The sequence below is a fragment of the Carcharhinus amblyrhynchos genome, chromosome 7 (assembly GCF_965287045.1).
Source record: "Carcharhinus amblyrhynchos chromosome 7, sCarAmb.v2.hapA, whole genome shotgun sequence".
Classification (NCBI taxonomy): Eukaryota; Metazoa; Chordata; class Chondrichthyes; order Carcharhiniformes; family Carcharhinidae; genus Carcharhinus; species Carcharhinus amblyrhynchos.
In genome coordinates this window covers 45,415,627-45,429,784 of record NC_137330.1, presented here as the reverse complement: position 1 = coordinate 45,429,784, position 14,158 = coordinate 45,415,627, and the positions used below count along the sequence as shown (strand labels likewise).

Here is a 14,158-nt window from a genome sequence, read left to right as displayed (position 1 = left end):
AGAGTGGAGAAAGCTGTGAGTCTTCTACAAGCAAACAGTAGAATGCCGGAAGAAGGATAATCTCAAACTGAAAAGAAGTATCCTGTGGTACTCGATGACTTGGTCCCAGCGAGGCCAGGAAGAGAAATTGCCGGAGTGAATTGATTTGATTTGACTTATTGTTGTCACATGTATTAGTATACGGTGAAAAGTATTGTTTCTTGCATGCTATACAGACAAAGCATACCATTCATAGAGAAGGAAATGAGAGAGTGCAGAATGTAGTGTTACAGTCATAGCTAGGGTGTAGAGAATGATCAACTTAATGCAAGATAGGTCCATTCAAAGGTCTGATGGCAGCAGGGACGAAACTGTTCTTGAGTCGATTGGTATGTGACCTCAGGCTTTTGTATCTTTTTCCCAATGGAAGAAGGCAGAAGAGAGAATGTCTGGGGTGCGTGGAGTCCTTAATTATGTTGGCTGCTTTGCTAAGGCAGCAGGAAGTGTAGACAGAGTCAATGGATGGGAGGCTGGTTTGCGTGATGGATTGGGCTACATTCACGAACTTTTGTATTTCCTGTGGATTTGGGCAGAGCAGGAACCATACCAAGCTGCGATACAATCAGAAAGAATGCTTTCTATGCTGCATCTGTAAAAGTTGGAGTGGACCTTCCTGCTGCTAGTCATTGTGGAAATTTGCTGAAAACTGGAAGAAGTACCTTTTAATGGTCATTCAACATTATGACCTGACAAAGTGGAGAGATGTGAATCTGTTGGAGGTTAGGGGTGACTGTGCACTGGTTCCTATGAAAACTGTAATCCTGTGGAGTGTGCTGCATTGTATAAGTGTGTGGCATAGGGTTGTCAGTCATATTATAATATTAACAGTGTTTCTCTGCTTTTTGGCTAAGATCAAGTGTAGTATCTGTTCTTGTCAATTTACTAACTAATACGACTCCTATGGGGGGGGGCATATATTAAATTGATGTTTAGGACAGGACATTGGAAATGGGGCTTCCTCCTTTCACTCCATAGAATCCATAGAATCCCTACAATGCAGAAGGAGACCATTCGGCCCATTGAGCCTGCACTGACAACAATCCCAGCCAGGCCCTATCCCGTAACCTCACATATTTACACTGCTAATTTCCCTGGGCATTAAGGGGCAATTTAGCATGCCAATCCATTTAACCCGCATATCTTTGGACTGTAGGAGGAAACCAGAGTACACGGAGAAAACCCATGCAGACACAAGGACAATGTGCAAACTCCACTCAGACAGTCACCCAAGACTAAAATTGATCTTGCTGGAAGGAACAGAGGCCATTGAGGCCTTCCTGAGAAGTCAAGAATAAGGGAAGGTGCCAGCCTGGCAATCTGTCAATGCTTAAAGGGCAGTGCCAAGGGGGCTTGGCAATTGGTAGGGGAGGGGATAACCCGCTGCCACTCTGCAATTGGGATTGGCGGAGGGGGTGCAGAGGGAGTGAGGGTGATCAGAGCTGGTGAGGGGGAACATTGGGGATGGTCATTGGGATCGGGGAGGATAGAAGAATCTGGGGGACAGGTGGAGGACACAAAGGGGCTGTCCCAGGAAGGTCCAGGAGGACAGCAATGGGGGTGTTGCGGGGCTGGCTAGCAATCTAAAGACTGACAATGGGGGGAGGCTCACAGCCCATGTACTGATCTCTGCGCTGAAAGATCAGCACATGTGCAGTGGCCCTCTCAGCACTAAGCTGCTGGCATCTCCAGCGGGAATAGACCCCAGCCCCTACTTACCAGAGGGAATCATGCTAGGGTACCCTGTGATGCACAGGCTGTCGGAGCTTTGCTCTGATAAGTACATTAAAAAAAAAGTGGGATTTGCTCCCATTTTTCCACACATTGGGAACTTAGTATTTTTTTTGGGAGAATCAGGGACAATATATTTCATAAATATTAAGTTAGTTACAGTTTGAGGGCATCATCAAATATTTATCTTGCACTCATGGCTAAAGACTATTCCTGTCACTCTCTATGTGGTAGAGTGTGACTTTACATGCAAAATATTTGGTTTTGCTGCCCAAGAGCAAACAGAAAGCTATAACACAAGACAATATGAAGAGCATGCAAGAAACAATACATTTCATTGCGTGTTAATATGTTTGACAATAATAAATCAAATTAAATCTAAGCAGCATATCATAAATAGAGTTATGTGATACCACAACCAACAGATCAAATCAAAGCTCTGCAGTCCTGCCATGTGCAATCATGAATGTTGGTTGACAATTCAACAACGTTAGAGAGGAAGCGGCTCAACGAACATCCACATCAATGATGCCAGAGACTAGTATTTAGTTCAAAGGACAAAGCTGAAAGATTTGCCAATATCATCTTCCTGAAATGCCAGATGGATGATTCATCTTGTCCTCCTCCTGATGTCCCCACGTTCACACAAAAAACACATTTTCTTCACTCCACCAAGCTATCAAGAAATGGCTGAGTGCACCAGATGCAGTAAAGGCTCCAACACCATCTTGGCTTTATTGCTGAAAACCTGTACTCCCGAATAGTCACATCCCAGTCAAGCTGTTTCAGTACAACTACAACACTGCATTTACTCAATAAAGTGGAACATTCTCAGGAAGAGTGACTCACCTTCTGAATCTACCATCTAACAAGCACAAGTCAGGAGTGTGACAAATACCCTCCACTTGCCTGGATGAATGCAGCTCTAACAACCCTCAAGAAGCTTAACACCATCCAAGATAAAGCAGCCTTCTTGATTGGAATAGTATTCCCACCATAAACATTTCATTCCTCCATTACTGGATTCATGGTAGCGACAATGTGTATCACTACATGAGACGGTAACTCATGAAGGCTTCTTCGATAGCACCTTCCAAACTTATGCCTGCTATCACTTACATGAATAAGGGCAGCAGATATCTGGGAACACCACCACCTGCAAAACTCCTCCAAGGCACCCAACATATTGACTTGGTACAACGCTTCTTTTCCTTCACTTCATTAGGTCAAAATTCTGGACTCCTTTCCTGTGGATATTCCTAAAACATATGGACTGCAGTGGTTCAAAAAGGCAGCTCACCACCGTTTTCTCAAGGGCAATTAGGGATGGGCAACAAATGCTGGTCTAGTCAGTGATACCCACATCCCATGGAGTAATTTTTTTTAAAGTTAACCTACTATCCAGGACATAACTAGGACAAATCCAGCCAAATACAACTCAGATTGTCCACTCTTGATCATTAGTAAACTATTGGATGGAGTTAATAATTATCAAGCGACACTTAATTCATCTTTGTACAAAATAACCTGCTTATGTAATGATGCTCAGTTTGCCTCCAGCCAGGAGCTTTCAGCTCCAGAGGTCAGCCAAAGTTTTATGTGCCCAATAGGAACAAGCTGGCAGGTGGAAACGGTGGGAAATGCTGTTCCTGTCATCTACCTTCCTCTGTGGAATTTTCTGAGCAGGGGGAGATGTTGGGTGACCTGCCCTCGATGTTAAGGAGGCATTTGATTCAGTGTGGTACTGAGGAGCCCTAGTAAAATTAAAGGCAATGGAAATCAGTGAGAAAATGCTCCAGTGGCTCGGTTCAAACCTAGATTAAAAGAATATTAGCGTGGGATCAACAATATTTGTTCAGCCTTGCACAAACTCCTGCAGTGAGTAAAAGCAAATTACTGCGGATGCTGGAGTCTGAAATCAAAAGAGAAAACACTGGAAAATCTCAGCAGGTCTGACAGCACCTGTAAGGAGAGAGACTGTTAGACCTGCTGAGATTTTCCAGCATTTTCTCTTTACTGCAATGAGTGCTTGACAATGAAAACCTCTGCAAGTCGATGAAAATCCTGATTTTGGTGATATATTGATTGTTGGATATCACTGTTGTTGTTACCAAAGTGCTACACTGCAATGAGCCCTGGCCTCCACCAGCAACACATAACTGCGCAACAGAAGTTCCATCAGCAATGCCTCTGTCACATCCATTGGATTCAATGGGAGAATTATCAAACAAATTGCCCTTCTTGAAGCCAGCTCCACAAGCATTCAGCCAAAATGTCTGCAAAATCAAATTGACTATTTATCCATCAATCAGTGTCACCAAAATCTGGTTATTTGGTCCTTGTTACGTTGCTGATGTGGGAGTTTACTGAATGCAAATAAGCTGCCGCACTTCCTACACTTCACAAAATACTTCATTGGCTGTAAAGTATTTTAAGACTTCTGGTGATCTGGAAAAATGCTATATAAATGTAACACTTTCTTTTTTCATAAAGTGCCTGTCAATAATAACAATTTCGCAATGGATTGTTTGTGCTCAATCTGCACCATCATTGGTCCTGCTCTATTGCCATGACATCCATTTTTCTGTGTGCCTCAGCTGGACTCTTCAAACAGTGGGGTACTGTCGCTGCTGTGGCTATGTTTCTAGTTCTGTTCCCATTGCATTCTCTGCCTGGAGTACCTCTCTCTCTCTGGAAGGAGTGAAGACTTAGTTCCTAGTGCTGGTGGTAGTTGGAGCTGTTTGTTGCTTTGATATCTGGCAACAGTTTCCAGGCCAGCAATCTCCATGAAGAAAAGTCAAAGCTACCCCTGGAGCCTCAATAAATTCCTCCTCCTTGGCCTCCCTTTAATTCCTGTCTGAGGGTCAAAGTGTGTTTCAATCTGTCTTGGTTGGGACTTGTGAGAGAGGTGACATTCCAGCTGATGTCCTAGAAGGCAACCCAGGACGATGCAACTCCAGAAGATGTAACCCGAGAAGGTGCATCCAGGAAAATGTAAATCCGGAAGGTTCAATTCCAGAAGGTGCAACTTAGGAAGGTGTAATCCCAGGAGGTGTATACCTGGAAAATCTGGCCTAGCAGGGTGGAACAATGGAAGTAGTTGGATGAACTATATGCTATCCTGGAAGGTGTAACTTTGAAAGCGAAAGCGCTGGAAGATGAAGCCTCCAGAATCTTGCAAAATAGTGTACAATGGACTCTATTGTTGTAAAAGGATTGTATGTCATTGCATTATTAGGTCTTATTATTTTCTTAGTTTGTTGGTTTATTACTTTCTCATTTTTTGCATTATTTGTGGCCCAGAAGGCATCCCCACCCCCCTCCCCCCCACCCTGGACAGAGTATCCCCAGAAGGTGTAACTTCTGGCAAGGGAAAATTCCAGAAGGCAAAGCCCTGGACACAGTAGCCCTGGAGAGTCTCCATCCTCCCGCGGAAAATCCGGAAGATGTAACCCTTAGACAGAGTACCTCCGGAAGAACCCGTCTTCCTCCACAAACCACCCCCCCGCCCCCGTCCCATTCTCCGTCCCGCGTCCCGTCCCCCTGCCCCACCAGGCTGGAAGGGGAAATCTGGGACGTGAGGCCCTGAGAATTACATTCATTTTTAGTGTAATTGAGTTGTTTGTTACTGTATTAAGGAGGTTATATTGTGTTAATATTAGTTGGAGTTTTATAATTTACCATTGTGGATTGTCTATAACCCGGACGATGTATCCCTTGGATAGAGTAACCCCCCCGCCCCCCCTCCGGTTAGAGGCAAGCTAATCCAGCAGGCAAAAATTCAGAGGTTATACCCTGAAGGGTTGCAGATAACTCACAATTCTTATTTCATGTAACAGAGATATTTGTTATTGTATTAAGAGGGGTATATTACTTGTTATAGTGTGTGTATATAAATTTATTGATTTATTATTTCATAGTGTAACTCCTGGAAGTTGCAGCCTCAGAAAGTGCAGTCCTGAGAGCACAGCCCCAGAGGTGAAACCTCAGAAGAAGAAAATATGGATGGCAAAGCCCTGGAAATTTACAATGAACCCCTTTCTTAGAGTAAGGGACTTGTTTGTTATTGGTTAAAGGACGGCATGTTAGCTGTTTGTATTCTATTTATATTATATCTTGCTGGTTTATAGTCATTGTAAATTGTTTGCAATCTTGGAAGGCCTGTTGTAGATAACTTGCAATTCATACTAGCTGTTTGTTACTATGTTATGTTGCTTGTGCTATTGCATTAAAAATGGCATGTTTATTGTTGATACAGTGTTACGTCGGGTGTTTTGTCTATAATTCATTATTGTGAGAAAAAATAGACAAAAAGCAAAAAATATTAAGATTGATCAGAATGCTTCGTAATTGTTCAATAGTTCAATAACAGACAGTATCATTTTAAGCCCTTTTTCAGTGATATGAAAATGTGTTCATGTTGCCTATTGCTTAATTAACGCCATTTTCATGATGCAGTTGCACGCTCTTTACTCATAAATAGTTCTTTAATGAGCTGCAGTAACTTTTGTCAAATGATTCAAATGTCAGGTGACCTCATGATTATGGTTCCTCTGGGTGATATTGCTTTGATTGTAAGTTATTAAGTTCACATTGAATGAAGGTAAAACAATTTGACATTAAACATAATGCTAGTCCTGTGTGAACATAGCTCAGTAAAATCATGTCTGCCAGCATAGAAGATTTTTCTTGATGGATATACTTTCATTATATCTGTGTACATTATAAAGCAGGTAATTTAGCATTTTAAAAAAATTCTGTCTGTGATAAATAATGCAAGATGGCATTATTGCAGCTGGAAGATAATGAATCTATCAATCTTGTATTTTATTATTGGTTTAACTTGCTGATAGGTTCTGTCTGTTGATATGCATAGCTTTAAATTTCAGTATTTTGCCATTTTTATGAAGCTCAAGTGGATACATAGCTTGATTGTCTCCAATCAGTCACTACTTTTAGTTTTCATTGGACACAACAGTAATGAATGAGCTGCATGTAATTTTATTGAATGAGCAATGTGATGAAGCATTGGCTGAAAAAGATATTTAAATTAGCGGAACACAAAAGAAGTCTGATGCTTAATTTCATGTTTTCTGGAATTCCCATTTCATTGTGAAGAGTTCAGCAGAGAAATCTTTACAACATTGAAACACTGCACCACTGTCAGCCAGAAGATATTTTTGACAGGACTAGTCACCATTTTTTGGTGGACACCCTTTTACAAAAATGTTACCCATTTTTTTCCCACTCTGCTCTCAAACCCTCCCACTGCAAATGAAAAATCCCAGTCTCAGTTTACTGGGAAACATTACATCTGGCCCTTGTGTTTTACAGCTTATCCAATACCTGCTCCTTTCCAATTTTAAGCCTGTCTCTTTCACCTCGGTAGTATCTTACTCCTCCGTTAAGACAGGTGCAAAGTATTAATTTAATTCCGCTGTTGTGCTCCCTGCCTCCACATTTTTTTGATTCCTAATTGGCTCTATTTTTCCTTTTACCACTTTTTTACTATTTTTTATTCATTCATAGATGGCAGCATTTATTGCTCATCCCTAATTACCCTTGGAGGACAGTTGAGAATCAACCACATCACTGTGGCTCTGGAGTCACACGTAGACCAGATTGGGTAATGGCAGCAGATTTCCTACCCTAAAGGACATTAATGAACAAAATAGATTTTTCCAACAAGGGCTGTGTGATCTTCATTAGATTCTTAATTCCAGACTTTTATTTTTGAATTCAAATTCCACCACCTGCCATAGCAGGATTTGAACCCAGGTCTCCAGGACATTAGCTGAGTTTCTGGATTAATAGTCTTGTGATAATACCACCAGACCATTGTCTTCTTTGTAAGTGCCTTTAGAAGGCTTTTGGATTCCCTTTTATATTAGCTGCCCATCTCACTTTCTCTTTGCTTTTCTCCATTCAGTGAACCTTCTATATTTGCCCTGGTCCTCCATTGCATAATCAACCTAATACCATTCTTAAAAATACCAATGAATATTTTTAAACCAAGAAAAAATGAACAGTTATATTCCATTATACTGCCCATTTAGTTGGTTTAGGGAAGATTTTATGTTTGTGATTATGTAAATGAGTTTGAGTGGAAACTTAAGCTAGAATTTCACTCAAGAAAACCAACAGAATTTCAAACTCAGTTTGTTTCCAAATTTACTACCAATTTCATCCACAACAGAAATTCTATCTATGTCCATCAAAGAAAGGAAGTAAAATTCCTCCTTTCGAAAACTTTTAGCAAAAATGTCTTTGCAAATACAATATCACCAGTCCTAAATCAACAGGGGTTTTCAGATCAATAAACAGCTTTCCCGAAACCCCTGCAGAAATTGTGAAAATTGCCATTTTCAATCATTTAACATTATTTCTCTTTTGGTTTCTCCTGATAAAGTTATGACAAGAGATTAGGTATGATTCCTCCCTCGCCAAAATTTCAATGCCGATCATTACTGTTGTACACCATTGTTAGGTTTTTGCCCAAAATATCACCACAATGCCAAAGTTTAAGTTAGGGTTAAGACACAAGTAGGCTTACATTAACATTGCAATGAAGTTACTTTGAAAATCCCCGAGTCATCATGCTCTGGCACCTGTCTGGGTACACTGAAGGAGAATTTAGGATTGTCAATACACCTAACTGTACGTCTTTTGGAGTGTGGGAGGAAACCAAAGCACCCAGAAGAAACCCACGCAAACAAGGAGAGAATGTGCAGACTCCACACAAACATTGACCCAAGTCAGAAATCAAACCACAGTCCCTGGCGCTGTGAGGCAGCAAAGCTAACTGCTGTGCCATCATCACCGTATCTGTCTTCTGTCAGCTTATGTAGTGGATCATGTGTCAAATCAATTTCTTTGAGGTAAGGTAATTTTGCTTTCCTGAGTTGGCACCTTTATAATTTTGGATTGTTTTAACCACCCCACCTCACAAGAAAACTAAAGAGTCCTCTGCTCAAAAGCTTGTGTAATGGTAACGATGAAGGGAGAACACATTGATGATTTTACCACACCTACAGCAATGCGCTGGCAGGTTTTGGTTCCTGTTTGCTGAATTTGATAGCAAATTCAATGAAGTTGGAAGAGGTCCATGAGATTTTGACACTGGACTCAATTACTTCTAGCTTTACACCCTGAAAATGGTCAGGATAGCAGCATTCTTCTATAATGAAGATAGGGAAAATACATCACTGGTAGAAATATCACTAAAGCAATTTTACTGTGAATAAAATCAAGCCCACTGCCATGTGATGTATTACTCTTATTTATGTTGGCAGAATAGCACATCACAACATATTGTGGCAAGAAATGATAGGACATAGATTTGTGTTTGTAGCTTACCACAAGAAGTTGGAAAATAGACAGCGAGTCACCCCACATAGATCTTATGCCCTGACCGTAGATAAATACTGAGTGGCTTTGTTGGAGGTGTACAGTGATGTTGCCAATAGAGATTGTCAAGCAGTGAGTAAGGAATGAAGAAGAATAAGTGGTTAGCACTGCTACTTCACAGTGCCAGTGGGCCGGGTTCAATTCCAGCCTTGGGTCACTGTCTGTGTGGAGTTTGCCCTTCCTCCCTGTGTCTCCGTGGCTTTCCTCCAGGTGCTCCAGTTTCCTCCCACAGTCCAAAGATGTGCGGGTGAGGTTGATTAGCCATGCTAAATTGATCCTAGTGTCAGGGGGATTAGAATGTGTGGGGTTACGGGAATAGGGCCTGGGTGGGATTGTGGTCTGTACAGGTTCAATGGGCTGAATGGTCTCATTCTGACTCAAAGGGTGGTGAATCTCTGGAATTCTCTGCCCATTGAAGCGGTGGAGGCTACTTTGCTAAATATTTTTAAGACGCGGGTTGATGGGTTTTTGATAAGAGAGGGGATTAAGGGTTATGGGGAGAAGGCGGGAATGTGGAACTGAGCCACGACAGATCAGCCATGATCTTATTGAATGGAGGGGCAGGCTCAAAGGGCTAGATGGCCTACTCCTGCTCCTATTTCTTATGTTCTTATATAACTTATGAATAAGAATATAACTTGTGAAAACAGTTCATTCATTTATTCAAATCTTACTGATGTGCAGAAAGACAATTTGATTCTGAAATGATAAAGCCATTTAACCAATAAATGCTATAACATAGAATGATAATCATTACTTTTGGTTAAAATATAGCGTTGTGCTTTTCTTTGCACTTTATGAAATAATAAAGACCTTAAATTACATTTTTTAAATAAGAATAAAGTTCTTTACTGATCATTTTTGTTGAATAAACATCTTATTGAAACGTATAAGTGGCAATGACTTTGTTAACAGTGTATTCCTGTACTTTGATGGATTGTACTCAACTGTTTTGTTAACTAGACAATGGAATGTCAAAGCTTCTGCCATGTGGTGTCAGCATCTGTAAGTCTTTTATCTCTACCACGTTCACTGTCAGTCATGCCTTTTGTCTAATGAAAGCTGTATGATTTAAAGACATCAAGTGGCAAAAAGAAAATTGTTCTCTGGCAACTTAATGGCAGCACTTTGAAAATCCTGTTTGTCATTCAGCGGATAATTGCATAATGCTTGGAATGCTTTTACAAGTTCATAGTGGGTTTTATTGACAGAAGAATGTATTTAGTCCAAGACAGATGGAAAGGACCTAACAAATATTTACTGAAAGGTGGTTTGTAATTAGCACCAGCAGTTTACATTGAAACCTGCTTTCCTTCACGGAAATCATTTAACTCTAGACTACTTCTGTAAATAACCAGTTGCTGAAAATGTGGCAAAAATCGGTATAATTTTGAAGATTATTTTCTTCTTTTGATCAAATGTATAAAGACAGCATAAAGTCAACAACCAATACAGAGTGCTTCATTCTGCTTCAGCAACAGAGCAAACTTGAATCTATTGCTAAAATCAGACAGAATCTGGGGACAAATTCAAACTCCCCAAGAATTCGTGGTTTGGAGGTGACCAATTAATTAAGATAACTAAATTGGACGTAATGCCCACAACTTGGCTCCACTTATCAATTTAATGGACATAGTAAGAAGTCTTACAACACTAGGTTAAAGCCCAACAGGTTTATTTGGAATCCCAAGCTTTCAGAGCGCTGCTTCTTCCTCAGGTGAGTGGAGACACATGCCTTAAATGGACGTTATTAAGAAGAGGTGTAAGTAGCTCACTAGCATTTCTATTACCATAATTAAGCAAATTTACCTTTTCGTGGCTTCTTCAGAGCAGGTGATAAACCCTTTGCAATTTCATGCCATTACATCAGACAGGTAAATTTGTGTGATCAGCATTGCATGGTAGATTTGGTTAAGACAATAAACTTAGGGGATTTTCACAATAACTTCATTGCAGCGGTAATGTAAGCCTTACTTGTGACTAATAAATAAACTTTACTTTTTTTTCCACTTGAAAATCTATCAAATACCCTGAGGATTATCCTATAACCAAGATACAAATGTACCTAAAAGAGACCAAGATACAAATGTAAACTGTAAACTACCTCTGATCATCATTGTCAGAGTTTTGATTAAATAAATTAATATGAAGTCTATGGGCAGGATTCTCCAACTGTTCCCACTGGTGGAATCTTCTGGTCCTGCCAACAGCGACCTCCCCATCGCAGGTTCCCAGTAATGGAGGGTGAGGACAGCACAAAACCTCATTAACAGTGGTGGGACCAGAAGATCCTACCACTGGCCAATGGTGCCCTGCCTCTACCTCCGCAAAACATGCTGGGGCGGGGAGCGGGGAGTAAGGTGAAAAATCCCACCTTACATAAGATATACTCAGCTTAGACTACTAACTGACAATATAATTTAACACTTTTTAAAATATTGATTCTAAGACAAAAACATTGATAAGGGAAAAGATAGATAAACATACCTTCAAAATGAGAAAGAAAGAAGGCATTGATTGAACTGGAAAAATTACTTGGTCAGAACTGAATATCTAAATTTGTCTCACACTTTCTATGCCTTTTAGCTTTGAGAAAGGGTAATCTGGAACCATCTCTTTTTTCTCCTTACAGATGTTGTAAGTTAGTGTTGTAAGTTAAAGCTACCTTTACTTCAAATAATGCTGAATGTTTTCTGCTTTGGTTTGTGAATATTGATTTTTAAGCTGTGGGTTCAAATACGAAATGCACAGATTATGAAAGAACATTTATAGGCAAAGATTTGCATGTGATTACTGGCCATTTATTGAGAGTACCTGGTTATTGTGAAGCAAATCTATAGTTGGAGTTATTTTCCATCTTACTCATGACACCCAGCTTTATCTCTCTGCCACCTTCCTCAACTCTGACACTATCTTGGTGTTATTTTTCTTCCCCATCCTCTCCCATTGCCAAGTTCCAGTCTGTATCTTGTTCTCATGTTTTGCTTTTAGAAAGCACTCACCCTTTTTCTGCTATTAAATCATTTGACCTCAATGCCACTATTACCACTTGCTGTAGTCTTTAACATTATCATTACCACTCCTTTTATCTTGTGTCCATGGGTTTTTGTCACTTCATCTTTCCTGACTTCAATCTTGCTCTACCCTCCCATGTTGATAGCATAAAACCCATTGCATTTCTACCTATCTTCCGTTACGAAGAAGAGTCATATGGATTTAAAACATTGATTCTGTTTTTGTCTCATAAGAACATAAGAAATAGGAGCAGGAGTAGGCCATCTAGCCCTTCGAGCCAGCCCCTCCATTCAATAAGATCATGGCTGATCTGAAGTGGCTCAGTTCCACTTTCCCGCCTTCTCCCCATAACCCTTAATCTCCTTGCCTACCAAAAACCTATCTACCCACGTCTTAAATATATTTAGCAAGGCAGCCCCCACCACTTCAACGGGCAGAGAATTCCAGAGATTCACCACCCTTTGAGTGAAGAAGTTCCTCCTCAACTCCGTTCTAAACTGCCCCCCCCCCTTATCTTGAGGCTGTGCCCTCTAGTCCTACTATCCTTTCTGAGCGGGAAGAACCTCTCCACCTCTACCCTATCCATCCCATTCATCATCTTGTACGTCTCAATGAGATCTCCCCTCATCCTTCTAAACTCTAATGAGTACAAGCCTAGTTTATTCAGCCTTTCCTCATAGCTCAACCCCCTTAACTCTGGTATCAGCCTAGTGAACCTCCTCTGCACTCCCTCCGAGGCCAAAATATCCTTGCGCAAGTGCGGCGACCAAAACTGCACACAGTACTCCAGCTGCGGCCTCACCAGTGCCCGGTACAGTTGCATTGCTCTCTCCATTGCTGTGGACAAGCCTGCTGGGTTTCTCCAGCATTTTCTGTTTTATTTCGGGTTTCCAGCATCAGCGATATTTTGCTTTTATTTTAGTAGTAAGTTGAATTTGTCTCTGACAATAATTATTGATAGTCTTGTTGAGGGCAAAGTTCAGTTAAATTAACAGTGCCTGTATAAACAATGTCACAGAAGGAAACAAGTTTTTTTTCTATTATAGAAAGCCAAACATAGGCATTCATTAATTTTGATATAGATTTATGTTTTAAATGGTCCAGGATGTTTTTCAGCTCTTGCAAAACTGATAATGCATGAGAGCTATCTAGAAATGTACCACCAGGGTGGAAAAATTCTGAGTCCATTAGTTTGTTCAATTAGAAAACTTGTTAAGAAATGTCAGCTTATAGTTTGATATAGGCATAGGCATAGAATTCCATTTCCACAGTTCTTGTCATGTACTGATTTCATACATGTTTGTTAACATTCGGGTCTGCAGTTTAACATGCAATGTGCCTGGGTTGGTAATCAATTGTTAATTTGAGCCAAAGAATTACAAGAGAGCATGAATCAATTTAAATCATTATAGTTTTGTTATTTTTGAAAAGATCTTTGAAAATTATCTTCTGTCAACCAAGGTAGGATGTCATTTCACTTCATATATTTTCTCTTCATTTTACATAGACATCTCTGATCGTTTTTTCGTCATGATTTAGCTGACCTTTAAGCAATTGTGGATGGACAGAGTGATGAGGCCTGAGTGCAACAGAGAAAAAGAGGTAACTTAGGAATTTGTGAAAATAGGAAATTGGTACAGTGGGGGAAGGAAACCTGGTTTTTATGTCTTTGTTTTACAGTTTCCAGAAGTTGATGTGTGTTCAAGGCTTTAATTAGCTGAGTAGGTAAGTGATTTTTTTAATGAGTTTTAAAGATTTTACCCCTCCACATGTGGCTATTAATTTAAGCTGATATGAAGGAGATGTAAATACTGCATTACATTTATAACTTTGCTAGTTAAACTATGTTGTGTACCTACAGATATTAGTTGAGTGATATTTCTAAACACGAAACCTAATTAGTTAAATTAAATACAAGAAATATGGCAGGTCAGGTGATGTGTTGCAGCTGCAGCAGGTGGGCTGGTGG

The 14,158-nt window shown here is 40.3% G+C and overlaps 1 non-coding gene across 1 annotated transcript; it reads left to right on the top strand.

The window, feature by feature from the left end:
• The first annotated feature begins 865 nt into the window (after window positions 1-865).
• Window positions 866-1,060, top strand: LOC145345759 (U2 spliceosomal RNA). The gene has a single exon (XR_013887150.1). It is a non-coding gene; the product is annotated as a U2 spliceosomal RNA (small nuclear RNA).
• Window positions 1,061-14,158: the final 13,098 nt, after the last annotated feature.